Raw genomic sequence first — 22445 nt, forward strand, 5'->3', positions numbered from 1 at the left:
CTAGTAAAGCAGATCTAAGAACCTGTGCTAGCAGCCATCCTGGCTATGCCAGTGTGGTTGCCACTACAGGTACCAGGTCCAGTATTCTGTGCCACCATACAGTGCCACCTTTCTGGATTTAAGTCACTCTCTAGAAGGAAGTCTATACATTTCAGAGAAGTTGCCAACTGATATTAGTAGAGGGACTTCCTCATCAACTGTGAGTTCCTTATATCAATGAAAGCAAAGGTCAAGGTCCTATTCCTATTTTGCAGATGAAGAAACTGAGATGGAAAGAGAAGATGGAGTGACTTTCTCAGTCATACAACTATGAAGGGTTAGAGCCAGGATTATGTGTGAGTGGACTTTTCTAAAATGAGTAAATAGGAGGTCAGCAGTACTAACCAAAGACAGGAGTTGGGACAATCTTTTTTCCCAGGGGTGTGGAAAAAGACTTTCAATAGTCCTATTCTGACCTATCCCTCTGCAATTTCAGACCTGGGATTTGAGCCAGGATCCCCTTCAGCTTCAAGGAACATTCTTTAGTCTGGGTTGGTCAAACATTTGAAGAACCTTCAAGAAGGACGAAGCTTGATCATAGGTAAGGTTAAGACCCTATTCTGTGAACTGTCATTCTCTTTGCTTACTGTAGCTATCAAGGATATTTCCTGGTGTTTATTCTGTTCTTTCCAACAGCTAAAGGAAAAATTTAAATCTGCCTTTTCCCTTGGGAGCCCTGAGAGAGACTCCATGCACCAAATACAGGAAATCATGTGGAGAGGATTTCATATTTATTACAGTTCCCATATTACTTCCCCTCCCCCTGCTGCCACCCCCCACCTCCCCTTTGACCACACATGCAGCCACACTGGTCTCAGCTTTTCCTTCTAACAGAGAATACAAAGAAGGTGGCTCACCTCTCCCAACTCAGTGCTCTAAGCTTTGAAAGATTCAAAGAGAATTCCTGGGAGACTCCGCCTACCTGTTCAGGACAACTGCCAGGGAAACAGTTAAGTTGTGTCCTGAGGTTCATATTATACCTTGGAGGAGTAGCCCATAGAGAGTGGAATCGCTGGAACTTAACCACAGCTGGGAGAGGTGGGTGTAGCTGAAATGGTTTTTGTATGCATTTGTTGGTGAGTTTAAGATAAAGGTTTTATGTTCTGTGGGAAATATCTTTTGAGATGGATCTCTAGCTCTATCTTTCTATGTGTATGTATCTGTCTGTCTGTCTATCTATCCACCCATTCATTCAGTCTTTTAACCTGTCTTATGTTCTGCGTATGTGTCTGGATGTCACTGAATTCTACAACTGCTTTTTAAGGAAAGAAAGTTGAGATGAGATTGTTCTTGGATGTCTGCCTTTGGAAAAAAGAATGCCAACCAGCTTGTCCAGAGGCAGTAAATCTGAGTCTTATTTTGCTAGAAATCGGAGGTGAGGTAAGATTATTTGGATTTCAGAAAGGATTTGATTTTTTTGTTCCTCCCCCTTAGGGATTAGCTGCCTCAGGTCTATATTATGAGTTTTGTTTTGTTTTGACTGATCCTGTAGACTTTGCTTTTAGCTGAGAAGGTGCTAGGGCCATATTCATTCAGAAAGTGCAGCCCAGGAAATTTTAAAAATCAGGAATACTGAATGGCAACTAAAGTATGAAAACATGAAGGTCCTATGGTTAAGGAGCACAGAGATTTCTGAAGTCTTTTCTACAATGCAGAAGTTGTCTGAAACCTCAGTGCAACTGACTGTCGTCTTCTGTATAGCCTCTTAATGGGAGCCAGTGATCCTTTGTGGCAGGTAGATTTCTAAGAATGATGATTTGATTTACACTGATTTATTCTTTGTTCTAATCTGCAAGGCTAGTACATCACTTGTATGTAGGTCTTCAGTGACTATTCAGGTTGAGCCAGTGTTGTATAGTCAAAAGAGCTTTGATTTTGGAATCAGAGGACCTGGGTTTAAATCCTGTCTTTACTATCTGTAAGACCTTGGGTCACACTCAATTTAATCTCTCCAACCAGCAGTATGCTGGAGCCAGCTCAATCCTATTACTCTACAAATCAGCTTTGATTTATTGTTGTTGACTTAAGAAAGTGATGGAGAAAATGTTAACATTGCAGATTCAACTTTAAAGTGTGTTCAGTATGGATTTTTTTGAGAGCATTGTTAAGCGTTTGCCAGCACAGTCTTTTTCCAGCCCTCTGTTTCCTTTTTTATAAAGTGAGTTTCTAACATTTTCTCCAGTTTTAAATCATATCTTGGTTGATAACTTAAGCATCTGACCTGAGAACAAGAGAATCTGAGTTTTAAAATAAAAGGACCCTGTATTTGTCAAATTGGTTAGTAAACAAGCATTTATTAAGCACTCAAGAAGTATTTGCCAGGTTCATAGATCAGGAGCTAGATGAGACCTCAGAGGTTTTACAATCCAGCACCCTCATTTCACAGATGAAGAAACAAAGGCCCAAAGATGATGTCTCTCAGCTCACCAAAGCACTATTTATGGTAACAGTCAGGATTTAAACTCAAGTCCCACTCAATACTTTTTTTTTTAATCATAGTCTGTTGTCTGCTGGTTTTAGCATAGCTTTCTTACATCATTTGTTTTATATCCAAGCCTATAATATAAATAAAGAAGTTGTTATAATTTCCATTTTATAGAACAATTGATCAAAAGGGAATATAATTTTCAGCATATTATCTATGGACAGCTAGGTGGTGCAATGGATAGAGTACTGGTTCTGGAGTCAGGAAGACTCATCTTTGTAAGTTTACGTCTGGCCTCAGACACTTACTAGCTGTGTGACCCTGGGCAGGTCACTCAACCCTGTTTGCCTCAGTTTCCTCATCTGTAAAATGAGCTGGAGAAGGAAATGGTGAACCATTCAAGTATCTTTGCCAAGAAAACCCCAGCTAGGGTCATGGAGAGTTGGACTTGATTGAAAATGACTGAGCAACAACAATATTCTGTGTACAGTGCTATGCCTGGTACTCTGAAAAATCTAAGGCAAAGATATCCCGAGAGCCTCACAAAACCTCAGAGTAGGAAGTGACCTCACAGGCCACCTAGCTCAAGCTGAACATCAGTGAGGTTCCCCTTTACAAGATACCTAACAAGCTGTTCATCAAATAGCATGAAAGTTTCTAATGGGGGCGGGGAACCCATGATCTCTCATTCATCCTGTTTAAATCCCCCTATTGTGCCATCATATTGCCCACAAGTTTCTATCCTTTCCATAAGAATCCTAAGGCAGTCCATTCCAGTGACTGCAGCTCTAACTATTAGGAAATTTTCCTTTACATCAAGCCTCATTTTGCTTTTCTGCACCTTCCATCTCTTGCTCTTTATTTGTTTGGGGTCAGCCAGAACAAATCTATTCGACCTCCCAGGTAGCAGTCGTTCAAATGCTTCAGGATAACAATCATATGATACGTATATTATACATCATATTTCTTACTATCTTAGCGAAGAGAGAAAAAATTTGGAACTCAAAAATTTTATTAAAAAAAGAATGTTAAAATTGTCTTTACATGTAATTAGAAAATGACATACTATTTAAAATGCTATTTAAATGAAATACTAATTTAAAAGAAAAAAGAGATAACTATCATATCTGTATCTAAGTTGGGGATTCTTGACCTAGAATCTATGAACTTGGTTTTTCAAAGATATTTTGATAAATATATTTCAATTTAATTATTTTTCTTTGTAATCCTGTTTTATTTTATGTATTTAAAAACATTATTCTGAGAAGGGGTTCATAGACTTCACCAGACTACCAAAGGGGCTCAAGAAGGAAAGGAAGAAATAGTTATTAAGCACCAACTATATGCCAGACACTTTACATATATTATCTCATTTAATCCTGACAATATCCTTCCAAAATATGACACTCAGAATGAAACAACCCTCCAGATATGGCCTGATTAGACTAGGGCAGAGTACAATACCACTATCATGTCTTTATTCCTAGATATTATTATTCTTAATGTAGCCTAATATTGAATTGTCTTTTTTGCTTGCTATATCACACCATTGCTCCAAACTGAGCTGGTAGTCCTCCAACTAGATGTTTTTACAAATAAAATCTAAGAATTCCTTCCCTGATTTGTACTGATGTAATTTATCATTTTTAATTCAAGTATACAACTTTACATTCATTCTTATTAAATTTCATCTTACCAGATTCAGACCAACATTCTAATTTTTACTTTATACAGACTGCTTTGCAATGTGACCACCATGATGTACAATAGTTGTCCTACCTATGGGCAATGAAAATTTGATAGGCTTTCTGACCATGCTTTTATCCAAGTCAATGATAAAAATAATATGGAACATTAGATCAAGAATAGATTTCAGGAGCAGCAACCCACCTAGAGAGGCCTCCTTCCAAAATGACATCAAACACAAGATCTTTTAGTATAGGGACTGTTTTATTTGTGTCTTTAGAAGTCCAGTACCTGCTACAGGCCATGGTATATAGTTGGCACTCGATAAATGTTTGTTGAATGATGATTACTCCTTTTTTCTAGCCATTCAACCTATTTATGAATCTATTTATCTGCTCATTCATAACGGTATGAGACTTTGTCAAATATTTCGCTAAAATCAAAGTAAACTGTTTGTTTATCACTATAGCAAACATGTAAGAGGGTCTGGTAACCCTCTTTAAAAAAGATTGTAAGGAAAGAAATGAAGTTTTTCTGTAATGTCTTGTTCTTGATGTACTTTTTAATAATATTTTATTATTTGGGTTAAGCATTTCTGAGTTCCTAAATTTTTTCTGTGTTATCTACTGGTCTTAGTGTAATGTTTGTGGCTTTTGCAAAACTCCCCTAAAATGGGGCGGCCAGGTAGCACAGCGAATAAGAGTACCGGCTCCAGTCTCAGGACGACCTGGAGATCAAATCCCAGGCTCAGACACTCAGCACCCACCCAGAAACACCTGGCCCTGTAACCTTGAACAAGCTACTTAACCCTGATTGCTTAAAAACAAACAAACAAAACTCCCCTAAAATGCTCATTTACTGTAATCTCTTTGCCAACCTGCGATATAGTTAAATATATCTTTTAATAATATATCCTTTTAATAATATATCCTAGAATTTTGCCAGAAAGTAAAATTGGATTTGTTGGCTTAGCATTATTATCTTCCCTTTTGTGAAAATTAGGACAACATTTACTACTTTTCAATTTTATGGTATTACTTCTTAATACCAATCAATCCACAAATATTAAATGTCTATCATGTACCAGGCACTGTGCTAAGCTCCAGTGATACAAAGAAAAAGCCAAAATAGTCCCTGCCCTCAAGAAGCTTACATTCTATCAGATGACATAACATGTACAAAAATAAGAACATATAAAATATACACAGTGTGTCCCAAACATCTTAACACAGTTTTAAGCTTTTAAACCCATTCTAAGACTCTTGGGACCCTATGTATATACTAAATTGACAGAAAAAAATTTTTTAGAGAGGTGTGGGGCATTAGCAAATGGAGGGATTAGGAAAGACTTCAAGTGATAGGTATTGCTTAAGCAGAGTTTTGGAAGAAACTAGAGATTCTAAGTGATAGAGATGTTGTAAAAAAAATTTAGGCATGGGGAGAACCAGGCTAAAGGTGAGGAGATAGGACATAGAGAGTCATGCGTAAGGAATAACAAGATAGTCAGGCTGGCTAGAATATATAGTATAAGAAGGTGAGCTCTTTATAATCGGGTTAGAAAGGTAAGGGGAGTTAGGTTGTGAAGTGCTTTAAAAACTAAACAAGACCTTATAATTGATCTAAGATTATAGGGAGCTACTGGAGTTTATTGATTAGTGGCCAGAGTGCTGGCCCTGGAGTTAGGAAGATTCATCTCCTTGAATTCAAATCTGGCCTCAAACACTTAATAGCTGTGTGACCCTATGCAGGTCACTTAACACTGTTTGCCTCAGTTTCCTCACCTGTAAAAATGAGCCAGAGAAGGAAATGGCAAACCACTTCAGTATCTTTACCAAAAGAAAACCCAAATGAGGTCATGAAGAGTCGAACACAACTGAAACAAATGAATAACAACAACGGTCAGACTTGCTTTTCAAGTAAAACACTTTGACAGATATTTGAAGGATGGCTTGGAAAGTTTGAGAAACTTGTGGAAAGGAGGTCAATTAGGAAGCCATTGACAGAAAGTCCAGGAGAGAAGTAATGAAGGATTGATCTAGGGTGGGGGCTGTATGAACTGAGAGAAATACAAGAAATATTATAGACAAAGAAACAACAAGATTTGGGAATTGATTGAATAATTGGAGTAAGAAAAAGTGAGAAGCTGAGGCTGATTCCAAGATCACAAATTTTTTGCCAGATTTCTGATGGAAAGAAACTTCCAAACTGGAAATAATATATCTCTTACCTATTCTGTTAAAGTACTTAGAATTCTAAATGTCCAGAAAACCTTAATAATCATCTTGTCTAATATCCTTATTTTACATATAATGAAGCCAAGGCCCAGAGAAATTAATTGACTTGCCCAGGGTCTTTTCAAAATTCTAGTACTATGCTTACTTCCACATACATACACATGCATTGTTTATCAAATGAGATCACATAGGTAAAGCACTTTGAAACCTTAACATGCCGTAGAAATGTATGTTGTTATTATTTTTATTATTATTCCCCACGAACTTCTTATGGACCATATGAATGCAAGCCTTCAGAGAAATGAAAAATTGTGAGTCTGTAAGCCCCCAAGCAAAGATATTGATCATTTTATAGACCTTATTGAAAAGCAATGGCCTTGACTCCTTCAGGGGTAAAAAAAATCACGTGAAGTATATTGTGTCTGTTATCTATCATAGCAAACAGCAACAGTAATAAGGACATTACCCCAGAATCTGTTGTAACTGCTTGTTGTGTTTTCTTCTCATCTGTTCTTTCTTCTAATTTTGTGTTGGCTTTGCATGAGTTCTAATCTGACAGTGCAAAGACACACAATTCAGACATGATGCCCACATCAATGATTTGCTGAAGATCTTACATCTGCCTACGCTTTATAGTTTACAAAGCACTTTTGGAGATGCAGCACTGTCATAGTGGAAATGGAGAAGAGCGTGAGATTGGGGAGCCAATCAGATATTTCACTTCAGGGAATCCAGGCTCGAGTCCTGGCTTTGTTACCTCACGACTTGGGTGACTCTGGGCAAGTCTCTTTTCCTCTTTAGGAAGGAAGAATTTTAAATCAGTTTCTTCATCTAAAAGAATGAAAGGACTAGAGGCACGATGATCTCTACAATCTCTTATAGTTTGAAATTCTATTATCTCCTTTAAAAAATGTTCTCTCATTTGATTTGCACCTCTGTCAATGACTGTAATATAATGCCAAGGAAAGATGCCATTACTATCACAATGACAGAAAGATCATTGCCCTTTTAACAAATGAGGAAATTCAAGAACATAAAGGTTGCAACTTGCATGAAGACACACAGGTAATAAGAGGTAGTGCAGTTATCCCTTCCACATTGCAGCTTTCCCCATTGTCGCTTCACTCTATCGCAGGTTGGCAAAGAAATTACTGTAAGTGAGCATTTTAGGGGAGTTTCGCAAAAGCCACAAACAATATGCTAAGACCAGTAGACAATACAGAAAAAATTTAGGAATTCAGAAGTGCTTAACCCAAATTTTACAACAAGGTATTTTAAATACATCATAAAAAAAAAAAGAAAAAAAAGTCAGACTTTTTCTCTGGTACAAAGGGAGGGCCAAAAATTTTTATGCAGATTTTCCAAATCATGGAGGGCACCACTCCGCTAAGCCCTGCAAATGTGAACAGGACAACTGTATTAGAAATCCAGCCGAGGACTTTTTCTACTGTACCCTAAAAATTATTTACGTATATATGAAAATACAAGAAGGAAACTAGTAGAATTTCAAAAACAATTTTGTGTAATAGATAATGTCTTTGCAATTACACAACTTACCAAAAGTTATGAACGATACAAGACTCAAAGAATCATTGGATGATGGTTTTACAATTGGCCACTGTTTATAGTGTGTTGACCATAGAAAGTATTTGACTCAGTTCAGTAAAATGTAGTCTTAAACACTCTTCCAACAAAGTATCTCCCATGAACAGGTGCAAATCATAAAAAATACCTTGAAAAATTCAACCACAGATAACTTTGACTAATCCTCTGATTACCAATACCAAGTAAGGCAAGGGTAGTTGCAGCTATTCTAGAGGTCAGCCAGGTAGAAGACAAATGGAGAAGGAATTCCCTGTAAATCAGGGGTCCTTAATTTTTTTTCCCATTCAAAGGAAGTACAATCCACAGGGTTGGTATCTAGAAAATAATTCCTTAACACTTTTTTGCATCATGGGTCCGATTACCAATCTGGTGAAGCCTATGGAGTCCTTCTTGGAATAATATTTTTAAATTGATGAGATAAAATATGTAAGATTACAAAGGAAATCAAATATGTTAAACACAGTTATTGAAACACAAAAAAACTTCATATAAGGGATAAGAAGGGATGGGGGGATATATGAGAGGGCAGACTGGGGGAAGGAGCAATCAGTATGCTTGCCATCTTAGGGTGGAGGGTAGGGGAGAGATGGGGAGAAAATTTGGAACTCAAAATCTTGCGGAAATAAATGTTGAAAATTAAAAATAAATAAATGATTTCTGAAAAAAAACCTTTATAGATTCAAAATTAAGAACCTCTGTAATAGAAGACAAAGTCCTCAAGATGTTTATTTTTGTAAATGATGTTGTGATGGTCACATCAAGACCCTAAACACTATAGAACCCTCTAAATGATATCCAAGGCCACTCAAAAGAGACAGAAAAAAAGCAAATGGACAAAGAATTCCTTCATTGTCTAGACTAGAGTTTCTTGAGGGTTTGTTTTTTGGTTTTTGTTGATGTTGCTGTTTTTTGTTTTTTACTGGTCATGGATCCCTTTGACAGTCTAGTGAAGTTTATGGGCCCTTCTCATAATAATGTTTTTTGCTGCATACAATGAAATACATAAGGTTTCAAAGGAAACTAATTATATTGAAACGAAGTTATGAAAATAGTTTTTAAATTCATAGATCCCCTGAAATCTCTCTACAATCCTTTTCAGGATGTGTGGACCCTAGTTTGAGAATCTTTGGCTTAGACTATGACATCCAAATGGATAATTATCCCATTGGGGTAATCTACTAATCCTCCTATCTTGGTTAGACATTACAGATGGACCTTGAATAAGTGGACCTTGATAGATGGAATAGAACAGGTTGGATTTCACATGAAAAGTTGGGTAACACTTTAAAAGTAATACACACACAGACAAACACAAAACACATTTTTAACATTAGTGCTCTTCTGCTAGTGCTACATGGTTGTGAATCCTTGAATTTCAAAATTTCTGAAAAGTCAAAACAGTAGATGACCCAAAAGGTAATTGAGAGAGATATACCATGGACTTAAGAGAGCAGGCACATATTACTAATGATGATTTTTTTCCATAATTGAGGCAAAAGATATTGTCCAGGAAATATATGCATAAAAGAGGTGAGTTGGTCATGGAGTAAGAATAAAAGACAGCATGGTGATAGCCCACAGGCAATTCTGGTACACGTGGAATCCTCAAAGACTGGAATAAAGCCTCTAATGCACTTGGAAGATCCCATATGGAACAATTTGTGAGATGATATAAACAAGATAAAAAAGGAATAGAGGGATTATAGTTTGAACAGGTAGAGGGAGTATAGTTATCCATTCCATATCGCAGGGATTAGGGATGTGTTGGCCCTCTCTTTGTACCAGAGAAGTCTGAATTTTTACTTTTTCTTTTATTGGGTGTTTAAAGTGCCTTGTTATAAAATTTGGGTTGGTATTTTATAAAACTATACATATATGTTATGAATTCTTGAGTTTCTAAACTTTTTCAGTGTCATCTGTAAAACTCCCTTCTGCAAAACTCCCCCAAAATTCCGATTTAACTGCTTATGTCGACTCACAATATATCAAAAACATAATGAGGGAAAGTTGCAATGTGGAAGGGATAACTGTACTCACACTAGAAAGATCAAGGATCCATTGAAGTTTATAAACTCTGCAAAATGTTCAAAGGATCCCATTAAATATGAACTGATGATGATAAAAGGATATAAAGCACATTGCCACATCCTATGAAAGACAGAACCAAAAAGTAGTTTCAGAAGACAGCCAGTGAGACAAAAGAAAGTGATTCTGCCTTTTTCGTGATTTAAAACACACACACACACATGCACACATATGTTTATTTGTACAGTTGATGCTTTTAAAAAAAATGTTGGATTTTGCTGATGCCAAACTGTTATATATCTTTTCATGAACTGAATGTTTGTAATTTGAGTGCAAACTTCAGACTAAGGAAAAGACTAAAAAAAAAAAACTAAAAAAAAACCCACACACATATACATATGTAATATATGCATATATACACACATATGCATACACATATACACGTATATGAATGTAGATAGTTAAAATCTATATTAGATACAATCTACATTATATATCATCCATATTATATTATATAATCTACATCTACAGATATCTATAATCTACATCATATATAGATCATCCATGTAGATAGATATAGATAGATATACATATATGATAGGTTTATATCTAGATGGTACATATATGTCTATAGATTTATATATATAGATCATCTATATATAAACCTCTCTCTATATAGATGATCTCTATATAAACCTATACATGTATAATATCAACCTGTCTATAAGTATATGATGTAGATTAGAGACAAATAGATATAGATGTAGATGTACACATGGATGTATAGATATAGGTAAAAATAAGGTTCTATTCTATTTGTAACCAAGCCTGACCCCCATCCCCAAACGATTCTCCATCCTCATCCTAAAATTTTGTAGGTGATATGTATGTATGTATGTATGTATGTATGTATATGTGTATAGACATACATTTATAGACAAATACATATAGACACATACTATAATATGTAATAATAAATATGATAATGTGTGTGATCTTCAATTAAGAGCTGCAAAAGACTCTTGTGTTCATAGAGTCCAGTCCCTTGGTTTTACAGAGAAGGAAGCTGAGTGACTTGCCAAAGTCACAGCCAGGAAGTGTCTGATTCAGAATTTGAATTCAGTTCTTCCTGACTCCAAATCCATCACTTTATCCATTATAACACATACTTTCATACATACACACAAATGTACATGCATACACATATTAATATCTTTTATCACATATGTGTATGTATGTGTGAGTGTATGTATATATATGTAGCTAGATGGCATAGTGGATAAGGGTCCTGAACTAGGAATCAGGCAGACCCAAGTTCAAACCCAACTTCAGAGACTACGGTGACTGTCCATAAGTCGCTTAACTTCTGTCTGTCTCAGATTTTCCTTTTGTAAAATAGGAGTGACAATAGCAACTACCTCACAGGGTTGTTGAGATCAAATAAGATAACATATTTACAATACCTTGTCCACCTTAAGGTGTGTTATAAATGCTAGTTATTATTTGATTAGAATATATGTAAATGTGTCTTATTGTTAGATAATGTAAATATATAATTTAGAACAGCATTAGATCTATACTGCACCCAGAAAGAAAAGAAGAGAAAAGCTATAGGGGAAAAAGGTCAGTCTGAACACTCTGCTAGGGTTACTCTTTAACTAGGTTATTAATTGCTCCTTATGCCCCAAACACATTCCTAGTCACTGGATTTGCTGCCCAGCACAAGCTCATTTCCTCATTTGGAGGCCATTCTAGGGGCACTGGAAGCAAGGAATTCAATAGAGAGGCTTAGAGCTCTTGGTGTCTCTGACGCTTCCAGCCCCTCCTTTCCCTTTCCTTGCTGCCTAACTTGGTGGGGAAGGGAGGCGATGGAGTTCGAGCTGGGGAGAAAGGCATACATTTCCCCCCTACTATTGTTTTTTCTTCAAAATGAGGAGAGTCCTGCAGGAATCCTTGTACTTATCCCTCCAGCAACTAAATTCAGATAGGTACCCTTTCCCATTCATTAGTTAGATAATAACTGGATGGCTAGTACTTTGCAACGTAGGGCTACTTGAGTGTCATTGAGACCTGTGGAGAGAAAAGAAGTCAGACAGGATGGAGGGGAAGTCTCTGCCATCAACTCATTCTTATTTTCGACTTCATATTTCCCTACGCCCCAAGAGCAGACCAGAGGCCCTAAAATGAAGACCTCTCCATTATTGGAGGACTTGATGCCCTGTACATAGTTCCCTCTTGCTAATTTAGCTGAGTTAATGGAGGTGCATGTGTGGGGTAGTGATTCATACGTCCTCTTTTTACACAAAGAGCAATGTTTTCCAGTAGCGTTTAAGGGCAAAATTAGAAATTAAATTAGGGCAAGTCAACAAGGATTTTTTAAGTGCCTAATATGTGCTAAGCTCTAGGTTACAAAGAAAGGCAAATGTTTGACCCTGCTTAAAGGAGTTCAGATTCGAATGGAGGAAACAACACACAAACAAGTATACACAAAGTCCAGGAGGGATTGAGAGGTTGCTGGCTGGACTCTAGGGGTTCTATAAACCTCTGGTTATAGGAGTCCTCATTGAGGCAGTTAGACCATTACCTCAACCCACATTTAAAATGTGCTTGGAGATCCCAGGTGCAAAGGAGCTATAATTCCCAAGGCTTTTGATTGAGGCCCCAGCAGATGTCAGGTGAGCAGAAAGTGGTATAACATGGAATGTGAGATCAATCCCTTCATCATGGTAGGATGTCAGTGGAGAGTCAGAAGACCCAAATGTTAGTTCTGGTTCTGTGAAGAAAATGCTGTGTGACTTGGGGCACAAAGAGCCCTCTCTGAGCTCCAAAATTTCTTTTTTTTGAGAGAGATTTTGGCCCAATGTTCTCTGAGGCATCTTCTATCTAATATTCTGAATCCATAATGGTTTTTCCCCTTTTGGTTTTACCTCCACATTTTTTTAAACAAATTTCCTTGAAACTTAACTGGGCACACAAGGTGGAAAACATAAAAACCAGTTTATTTTTAGACACCCATCAGCCAACCCAGCACCTAAAAGCCACTGTCGAATGTCCGAACTGCAACCCTGAGAATTTCCTTCAACAATGTCTAGTTTCCTCTCATTGTTAAAATACAAAGGACATGCTGAAACCCACTGGAGATCCCAGATTAACCCCTCCCACCTTGAAATCTGGGACCTGCCACTTTATTGGTGTGCACAGGCTCAAGGTGCTAGGGGTCAAGTTGTGGACGACCTGGGATGGCCCCAGCCAGCAGCAAAGGGGTGCCCGTTTCATCTAAAAATATACTGAAGGCCAATGAAGGCATTTCAGAAGTAAAGGCTTGACTTTTCTAGAGTCAAACATCTGACCTTTATCCTTTGTTATATGGGCAGCTTCCTGCATAGCCCTGGAACAGGTCCACCTTCTAAATGACTCTCAAATGAGAAGTGTAGCACTATTTCCCAAGTATGAGATTCAGTGTCATTAATAGGAAAATACACACATACACACATGCACATGCACACACACCACACACATATTGGCCTAAGCATCAGGAAAAACACTATGTTGCAGTGAAAAGATTGTTGTTGTTATTCTTTCATTCTCAAAGAGGACAAATGATGTCAGGAAGGTGATGTCTTGACTTGCAAGTGAATTGGATCTAAGTGAGGGAGGGCTTTGCAAAATCACCAGCCTCACTTTCTCCTCTGAGCCATCTAGGTCCAGTAGCAAGACATAGATCAGGACAACTGGAGATGACCCTAGATGCAGTGGGAGAACTTGGCCTTTTTAAGCTTTTTTAAGGTCTTTCCCAGCCTCAGTTTGTCTGAGGCAATGCCCATTTGGTGATTAAGGCTAGGTAAGAAATGAGGCAGGAAATGGCCTCTTTTTTCTAGTCAAAAAAGGAAAAAATCAATCTGGGAGGGGAAGACTCTCAGGATTTCTGACCAAAACAGAAACAATTGCTATTTACCCTCACTCTGAGCCATCAAAACCCAAACAATGACCAAGTGAGACTTGGATTCCGACCTATTGGCTAACAATCACTCTGGAGTGAAAAGAACACTGTATTTGGAAGCAGAAGACTTGAATTAATTCCCCAGTTATGTCATCTATGGGACTTTGCTGTTGTTCAGTCTTTTGTTTTGTTTTTTTAATTGTGTTTGATTCTCCATGACCCCATTTGAGGTTTTCTTTGCAAAGATACTGCAATGGCTTGCTATTTCCTTCTGTAGCTCATTTTATAGATGAGGAAACTGAGGCAAACAGGGCTAAGCAATTTGCCCACGGTCACACAGCTAGGGAGTGTCTGAGGCCAGATATGAACTCAGGGAAGATGAGTCTTCCTGACTCAGGCCCTATCCACCACACCATCTAACTGTCCTAATTGTGCAACTTTAGGTCAATCATTTAATCACTCTGAGCCTCAATTTCCTCATCTGTAAAATTAAAGGATTAGCCTAGATAACCTCTATGGATCCATTTAGCTCTGTCTCTCATGCTATAAAATATAAATTATATTGTTTTGCATAAAAATGGAAACTGAGGGGATGTCCATCAATTATAGAGATGGCTGAACAAGTTGTACTATAAGATTAAGATAGAATACTTTAACGCTATAAGAAATAAAAAAAGGGGATAGTTTCAGAAAAACCTAGGAAAACTTATACGAACTGATGCAAAGTGAAGTGAGCAGAACCAGGAAAACATTTTACATAGTGACAGCAATATAGCAACAATGATCAACCATGAAAGACTTGGCTACTCTGATCAATACAATGATCTAAGACAATTCCAAAGGGTTCATAATAAAAAATACTATCTATCTCCAGAGAGAGAACTGATGAAGACTTTATCTATTTTTTTCTGGCTTTTCTTTTTCTTTTGGGGGGGGAGAAGAGGGGATATTGTTAATGCAGAAATATGTTTTCCATGACCCCATATGTATAATGGGTATCACATTTCTTGCCTTCTCAATGGGTCAAGAAGGGAGGTAAAGAGTTTGGAACTGAAAATTAAAATGAAAAATATATATATTTTCTTACACATAGAAGGTGCTTTAACGAATGCTCTCATTCTATGAAACAAGAATTACATCATCTCATATAAAAAGTGCTCAATGAATGCTCTGTGTGTGTCTTTTCTCTCATTATTTCTCATTTTCATCCTAGCCTATGATTTAATCAGCACAAAAAACTTCTAGTGAAAGAACTCTCTCCACTTTATAGTCTTAAGCAGCTAGAAGGAGACACTGAAAAGTTTAGTAATTTGACCATAGTCAAATGACTAGCATGTGTCCAAAGCAGAACTTGAACCAAGACCTTCTAAACTCCAAGACCGGCTCTTCATGCACTAGTCTGCCTCTCATCTCTCTCAAATGACTATTAGAACATATGAGCCACAATAGAAGCTCACACCAGGAGGCATGAGCTGCAATTGGTGTATAGAATAATTTTACATACATATAAAATATATGTACATACATAAATATGTATATACATATACATACATACATATGTATATACATATACACACATAAAATATATGTATATGTATACATATAAAATATATGTATATAAAATATGTATATAAAATATATGTATGTACATACATACACTCACACACACACTCTTATTTGTGTTTAATGACCAGCATCTCTAGGATGGGAAGAAAAAAAGAAATTTACATGATAATTTTATTACATATTTAAAAGGAATAGCAAACTGCACATAATAGATTTGTAGTTTCATATGCAATCATCTTTTTTCTTATGGTATGGAAATGCTTGTTTTATTCCATAAATTTAAAAAATAGAAATATGTAAAAAATAAAAGAGGATGCATTGGAATCAGGAAGACTTGCATTCAAAGTCTGCCTTGTAGAAGAGCTGTTTGTGTGACCTTGAGCAAGTCACTTCACTTTTAGATGATGCAGTTAGTCTCTGAGAGAGAGGTATCACTCTTCCCTCCACCACCCCCACTTTCCTAAAGCATTATCTCTCACTCACTGGCTCTTTAATGTGTAGCAAAAAAAAAAAAAAAGTAATAACACTGAACTTGGCCACCCAGAGACCTGAGTTGGATTCTTGGTCACAATGCTTATCAGATGTGTGCCCATGGGCCAGTCACTTAATTTATCCAAGCCTCTGTTTCTTCATCTATAAAATGGGAATAGTAATGCCTGAGTGACCTATCTCACAGGATTCCTGTGAGAAAGTGCCTTGTATTTTTTAAAGTGCCATATAAATGTGTTATAAATACCTGAGTTTTCTTAACATGGCAGGTTCCCTCATAGCTCCAAAGAAAGCTAATGTATATTGGAGAATATGCTGACCTGGCTAGAATGATAAAACCGGTCTAGCCATTATATTGGGCAGATACAGACAGAGCTTACTTGCAGGGAAGGAAATAGCTCAAGAAAAACAAAATAATATATAAACCAAATCATAGATTTGGGTGCTTAAAGGTACCTTAGGGATGATCTAGACCAGGAGTGGGGAACCTGCAGCCTCAAGGCCACATGAGACCTTCTAGGTCCCTGGACATGGCCTTTTGACTGAGTTCAAGTTTTACAGAAGGAATACTTTTATTAAGGGAATTTGTTCTGTGAAGTTTGGATTCAGTCAAAAGGCCTCACTTGAGGACCTAGAGAGCCACATGTGGCCTTGAGGCTGCAAGTTCCCCTCCTCTGTTCTAGTCCCTTATTTTGTAGATGAGGAATCTAAGGTCCACAGTGTTTAACTGACTTTCTCAAGGTCACATAGGCCATAAGTCACAAACATAGGATGTGAATCCAAGAAGTTGACTATAAATTCAGCATAGTCACTCCGCGATAGTGACAAGGTCATGCAGGATTTAAACCTAAGTCTAGTCTGCAGGTAGGTAGGTGGTACAGGCCTGGAGTCATGAAGACTCATCTTCATGAGTTCAAACCCAGTCTCAGACACTTACTAGCTGTGTGACCCTAGGCAAGTCACCTAACTCTGTTGGCCTTAGTTTTCTCATCTGTAAAATGAGCTGGAGAATATAATGATAAACCACTCCAGTATCTTTGCCAAGAAAACCCCAAAGGGGATCACAAAGAGTCAGACACAAGTGAAAAATGACTGAACAACAAAATACAGTCCAAATCCAATGTTCTGTTCACTGTACCATCAATCATACAACACTCTGGCCATTCCCAGGATAGTGTTGTGCATCCCACCTGGGAAGAGCCCCTTCCTAAGCCTAATGGAGGCCCAAAGGTCAGGGGTGAAAACAAAATAAAAATGGGCAGGCTGAGTAAGTAAGAGTAAAATTTCTTTTTAGCAGAAAGAGAATGTCAATCAGGTTCTTTTCACATTCACGGATGATGGAAAACCAGTTCTGGTGAATATGAAATCATAATCCTAAGGGGGGAGGGGTTGGGGGGAGTCTTTATTGACTGTTTTGTTTTCCAGTGTTTATTATCAAACACCCCACAGGAGTTCACAGGGCACTTTTCTAAAGTCCAAAGTCGGGCCCTGGGAATTTCCTTCCACAAAGGCACAGTTTCCTCTCTTTGTTACCAGGCAAAGGACAAGCCCTAAGCTTTATTGGAGATCCTTAACCCTTTATCCTATCCCATCCCTGCTACCACCACCCCTCAAGTCCTAGATTGCATCTGAAATGAGAAAATTCTGTTTCTCAGGTTTCAAGGCTCTCTCCCAACTAAGTGTAAAGGGAGTGAACTTCGTTCATTCGGTCAGTGAACATATGCACCACATACCACACTTCATTCTAAAAACAGTCTCTGCTTTTTCCAGGACAGGAAACTAACTTGCTCACACCATATGGGTTAGAAAGAACATCTGTAATCATGGCCACACTATTCAAGACTGCATCCCAATTTAGCACCAGTAACATGACCCCCACTCCCATGTCCTAGACTTTAGTCCTCTGGGAGATGATACGATGTATTCCACAAGACCACCACCGTTCATTGTGGCATGACTCACTGCTCAAAGAGGCTGACTAAGGAATCGAGAGATCAACATAATGATTTTAAAAGATTTATTAAGCCTACAAGAACCAGTGAGGAGTAATGGAAACCGTACTGGGGAGTAGAACCAGGAGAATGATTTTCATGTGACCACAATAACATAAAGGAAGACCAAAGAGAAAGCCTTCAGATCTTGGATCATTGCCATGATTGATTGATAGAAATTTTACTAAATTGCGGGTGAGGCATGACTTCCTACTGTCAGCCGAGGGAGCAGGTTATGGATCTAGAATGAGCCATACTCTCCTTGCAGCCTACGCTCTAGCCACAATCCTCAGACCACCCACGTCAAAAACCTGGACCCTGTCCTTGGCTCTTATAGAAGAGCCTTGACCTTACCTAGCCAAGAGAGAGTTCTCCAAGATGCTTCCTAGTCATCTCCACCCCATGCAGGGTCTACCCCATCTTCTTTCCCTTTATGTGTTATCTTGGAGGTAGCTAGGTGTCATATTGGATAAAATGCAGGACCTGGAGTCAGAAAGATTTTAGTTCAATTTCAGCCTCAGACATTAGCTGTCTGACCCTGCACAAGTCACTTAACTCTCTTTGCCTCAGTTTCCTCATCTGTAAAATGAGCTAGAGAAGGAGATGGCAAACTACTCCAACATCTTTGCCAAGAAAAACCTGAATGAGGTCATGAAGAGTCTGACAAGACTGAAATGACTCAATAGGAAAAATGTGCTACCTCCTCCCATTAAGATGTAAACTCCTTGAGGGCAAAGACAGGGCTTAGCATAATGTCAGAAACAAAGCAAGCACTTAATAAATGCTCACTCCTTTGCCCTATTAATCTCTCTAGCCCTCCATCTGCATCAATTTCCTCATTTATCAAGAGGGGCTATGGTAGTACCAGCTTCACCAGGGCCATAGTGAAGATCAAATGAGACAATACATTTAAAGTTCTCTGGAAATCTTCAGGTGCTTTATAAACTTTTGGTATGCTGCATTGATTTATTGTGTTTCAGTTTGTTTTTTTTTTCTTTCTTGCAAAGGAAGCTCTGTTGCAGCAGGGAGAAGGATTCATTGGGAAGGAACAAGGATTTTTTTTTCAAAAAAGTATCAATAAAGTATTTATTTAATACTCTAATTTTTTTCTCCATCTAACATGGTTAAAAGAAAATAAGGTTGGACACTGATTGTCATCTTAAGAAAAAAGAAGAGAAAAAAAGACAGAAGGCTGAATTTGGAGTTGAAAGACTTGGGTTTGAAAAAAAAGGATAGCCAGTATTTATATAGCTCTTTAAGGTTTTGCAAAGCTTTACAAATATAACCTCACTTGATACTTACTATGGCCCTGGGAGGTAGGTGTTATTATTATCCCCATTTTACAGGTGAGGAAACTGAGGTAGATAGCAGTTAACTGACTTGTCCAGGGCTGCATAGCAAGTAAACATTTGATGTCACATTAGAACTCAGGGCTTGCTGACTCCAAGTCCAGTGCTCCATCTACTCCCCCATCTAGCTGCTTCTGTACTAATTCTACCTTCTGTGTGACATGGGGCAAATCATTTCCCTTCTCTTGGTCTAGGTTCCTCTTCTGAAAAATTAGGAGGATTGCCTGGAAGATGATCTCCAAAGTTTATCCTAGCTCTAAATTCTGCGATCCCACTAAGTTCCAAATATTCTACTAGATGCCTGTATGCCTACTAAGAGCTCCCTGTAATCTAAGAGTTCACAGCTCTTCTCAGGGACCATCAAGAACAAAGCAAGAGAAATGTCCCCTGGATAGTATGTACAAATATTCTCTATCGACAAAGAGACATGGGGGGACAGCTAGGTCATGCAGTAGACTCCACAGACTATATGCAAAAGAGATCAAAGAAAGTAGAAAAGGTGGTCAGCTAGGTGGTACAGTGGATAAAGCACTCACCCTAGAGTCAGGAGGACCTGAGTTCAAATCCAACCTCTGACACTTATTAGCTGTGTGACCCTAGGCAAGTCACTTAACCTTGATTGCCTCACCAAAAAAGAGAGAGGGAGGGAGGCATGCATCATTGTGGCTTTCAATAGTTTCATAAAAGAGGGGAATAAAAATAGTGCTTTAAATGAAGGATAGGATGACATAGGGGCGGACATAGAGGGTTCCTGGTTACAGATGGTGGAAGGGGAGGGCCTTGAGCAAAAGTAGAGAGGCTCCCAGACTGGGCATTTAAAGCCCTTCACAAACTTTTCCAGGTTTGTGATGAATTACTCCTTGTCCATATACTCATCAATCCCACAGAACTGGCCTAAAAGTTTAACTGCCACATTTATATTTTAGCACAAGTCATCTCTCATGCCTCATGCATCATCTCAATATCTCAGAATCCCTAGTTTCCTTCAGGTGCCATCTCCTATATCAGGCCTCTTCTGATCCCCAACTTGCTAATGTCACTTCCCTAAAATTTTGGTTGTTCAGTCATTTCTGATTCTTCATGATGCCTTTTGGGATTTTCTTGGCAGTGATACTGGAGTGGTTTGCCATTTCCTTCTCCAGCTCATTTTATAGATGAAGAAACTGAGGCAAGCAGAGTTAAGTGACTTGCCCAGGGTCACCCAGCTACTAAGTGTCTGAGGTCAGATTTGAACTCAGGAAGATGAGTCTTCCTGACTCCAAGCCTGGCACTCTCTCCACCTAGCTGCTAAAATTACTTTGTGTTTATTTTCCATATATTTTGTGTTATGTGTACTTATATATCAGGATCATGTTGTCTCTCCCAATAAAATGTAAGGGATTTGAGGATAGGGTCCGTTTTATTTTTGTCTTTATATAATTAGTGATTGGTACACAGTGGAAACTTCATAAATGCTTGCTGACTGGTTGATTGAGGATTAAAGAATATGAAAAATTATCATGGCAGAAAATAGATTTGTCAGGTTGGATCTGACGGTTTGTGTAGCAAAGGACAGTTAGGTCTGGGCAGGTTTTGATTTTTGATTTTGTTTCTCACTCTGCCATCGAGTACAAGGTGGTGGCGATGGTGGGGGGGGGGGTGCAGTTACCTTAAGAGAATTCATTTCTTAATTCAAAAAATGGATTTAATATATTTACAGGATTGAGGGAAGAGATGTTGTCCTCCCTTTCACAGCCCCTACTAGCTGTGAATGTCCTGTGAGCTGGTGTATGGGAATACACTTTGAAGACTCTGAAGAAGCACATTAAGATGCAAAGAAAAATCATGATGAGAAGTAGTTTAGTAAATAGAGAGCCAGCCTGAGTCAGGAAAGCCTGGATTCAAGTCCCTCCCCTGACACATACTGCCTGGGTGATCCTAGGCAAGTCACCTGACTTATTAGATGATTGTGAGTTGCAGAAGAGATGCTGATTGGCCTTGGTAGAGGGGGGGGCGGGGTTTCCTTATCAGGAGTTACCCAAAACTGATGAAATCACAGATCTACTCTAAAAAAAATAAACCACCATTCCTGGTCTCAACTCTTTCCAGGGATGTGGCACTGTGCTGGGGCAGAGCTAATTTCTATTGTCCTATGGCTAAGACAAATAATTTTCCATGAGTCAGGAAGATGTGAAGAGCCTATTATAGACAGGCTAACAGACAGGTTGACAGACAGACTGACAGATAGACAAATATTGACAGATTCACAGTCACAGACAGATTGATAGACAAACATTGACACTAATAGAATAACAGAATGACAGATTGACAGACTGAAAGACATTGATAAGCTGAACAAATTGACAAACTGACAGACTGACATAGATCTATATCTTTATCCCTATATGGATCTATGCGCACCTAGTGTGGATCTACATAGATAGATAGATAGATAGATAGATAGATAGATAGATAGATAGATAGATAGATAGATAGATAGATAGATAGACAGACAGATAGATAGATAGATAGATAGATAGATCTATATATATATAGGATCTATACACACTTCAGTAGACACATAAAAATTTATATATATGTATCTATGTGTGTATACATATATATACATATATGTGCATATATGTATTTGAGGGGCTATAACTTTGAAGTAATGCATCAATTTCTAAATTTAAAATATTGGAATGTTTTTTACCTTTTTTATAGGCTGATTGCCACTTCTTTATAATCATCCTCTTTATCACAGGGTCATAGATTCAAAATTAGACTGGACCTCTGAGGTCTTCTAGTCCCTCATTTTACAAATTCTTATTGTCTTTGCGTCCATATCTGGGGGCGTTCCATTTTTACCGCCCCCTTTAGGGACCCCCAGCTCCCTACAAAATTCAGGGCCATCTTCCAGACGAGGCCTTTTCTGTTCATCCCATATATTGATGTTCTCCTTCCTCACCCCAGATTATCTTGCATTTGATTTGTATTTATCTTGTATTTACTCATTTTTGTATGTGCTTCACACCCAAATAGAATGTAAGCTACTAGAGGGCAGGAACTGTTTTCATTTTTGTTTCATTTTTGTTGCTAGTCCCTGGTTCATAGTTG

At 38.1% G+C, this 22445-nt stretch overlaps 1 protein-coding gene across 1 annotated transcript in view; it reads left to right on the forward strand.

The window, feature by feature from the left end:
- Positions 1-828: 828 nt before the first annotated feature.
- ADGRF5 (adhesion G protein-coupled receptor F5) overlaps positions 829-22445 on the forward strand; it is a 158753-nt gene continuing 137136 nt past the window's right edge. The window contains exon 1 of the mRNA XM_069065815.1: positions 829-1077. The gene's annotated coding sequence lies outside the window, so the exon portion shown is untranslated. The remainder of the gene's footprint in view (positions 1078-22445) is intronic.

The sequence above is a fragment of the Petaurus breviceps genome, unplaced genomic scaffold, assembly GCF_028583685.1.
Source record: "Petaurus breviceps papuanus isolate PSGF00001 unplaced genomic scaffold, PetGlider_PUasm1.0 90701, whole genome shotgun sequence".
NCBI lineage: Eukaryota > Metazoa > Chordata > Mammalia > Diprotodontia > Petauridae > Petaurus > Petaurus breviceps.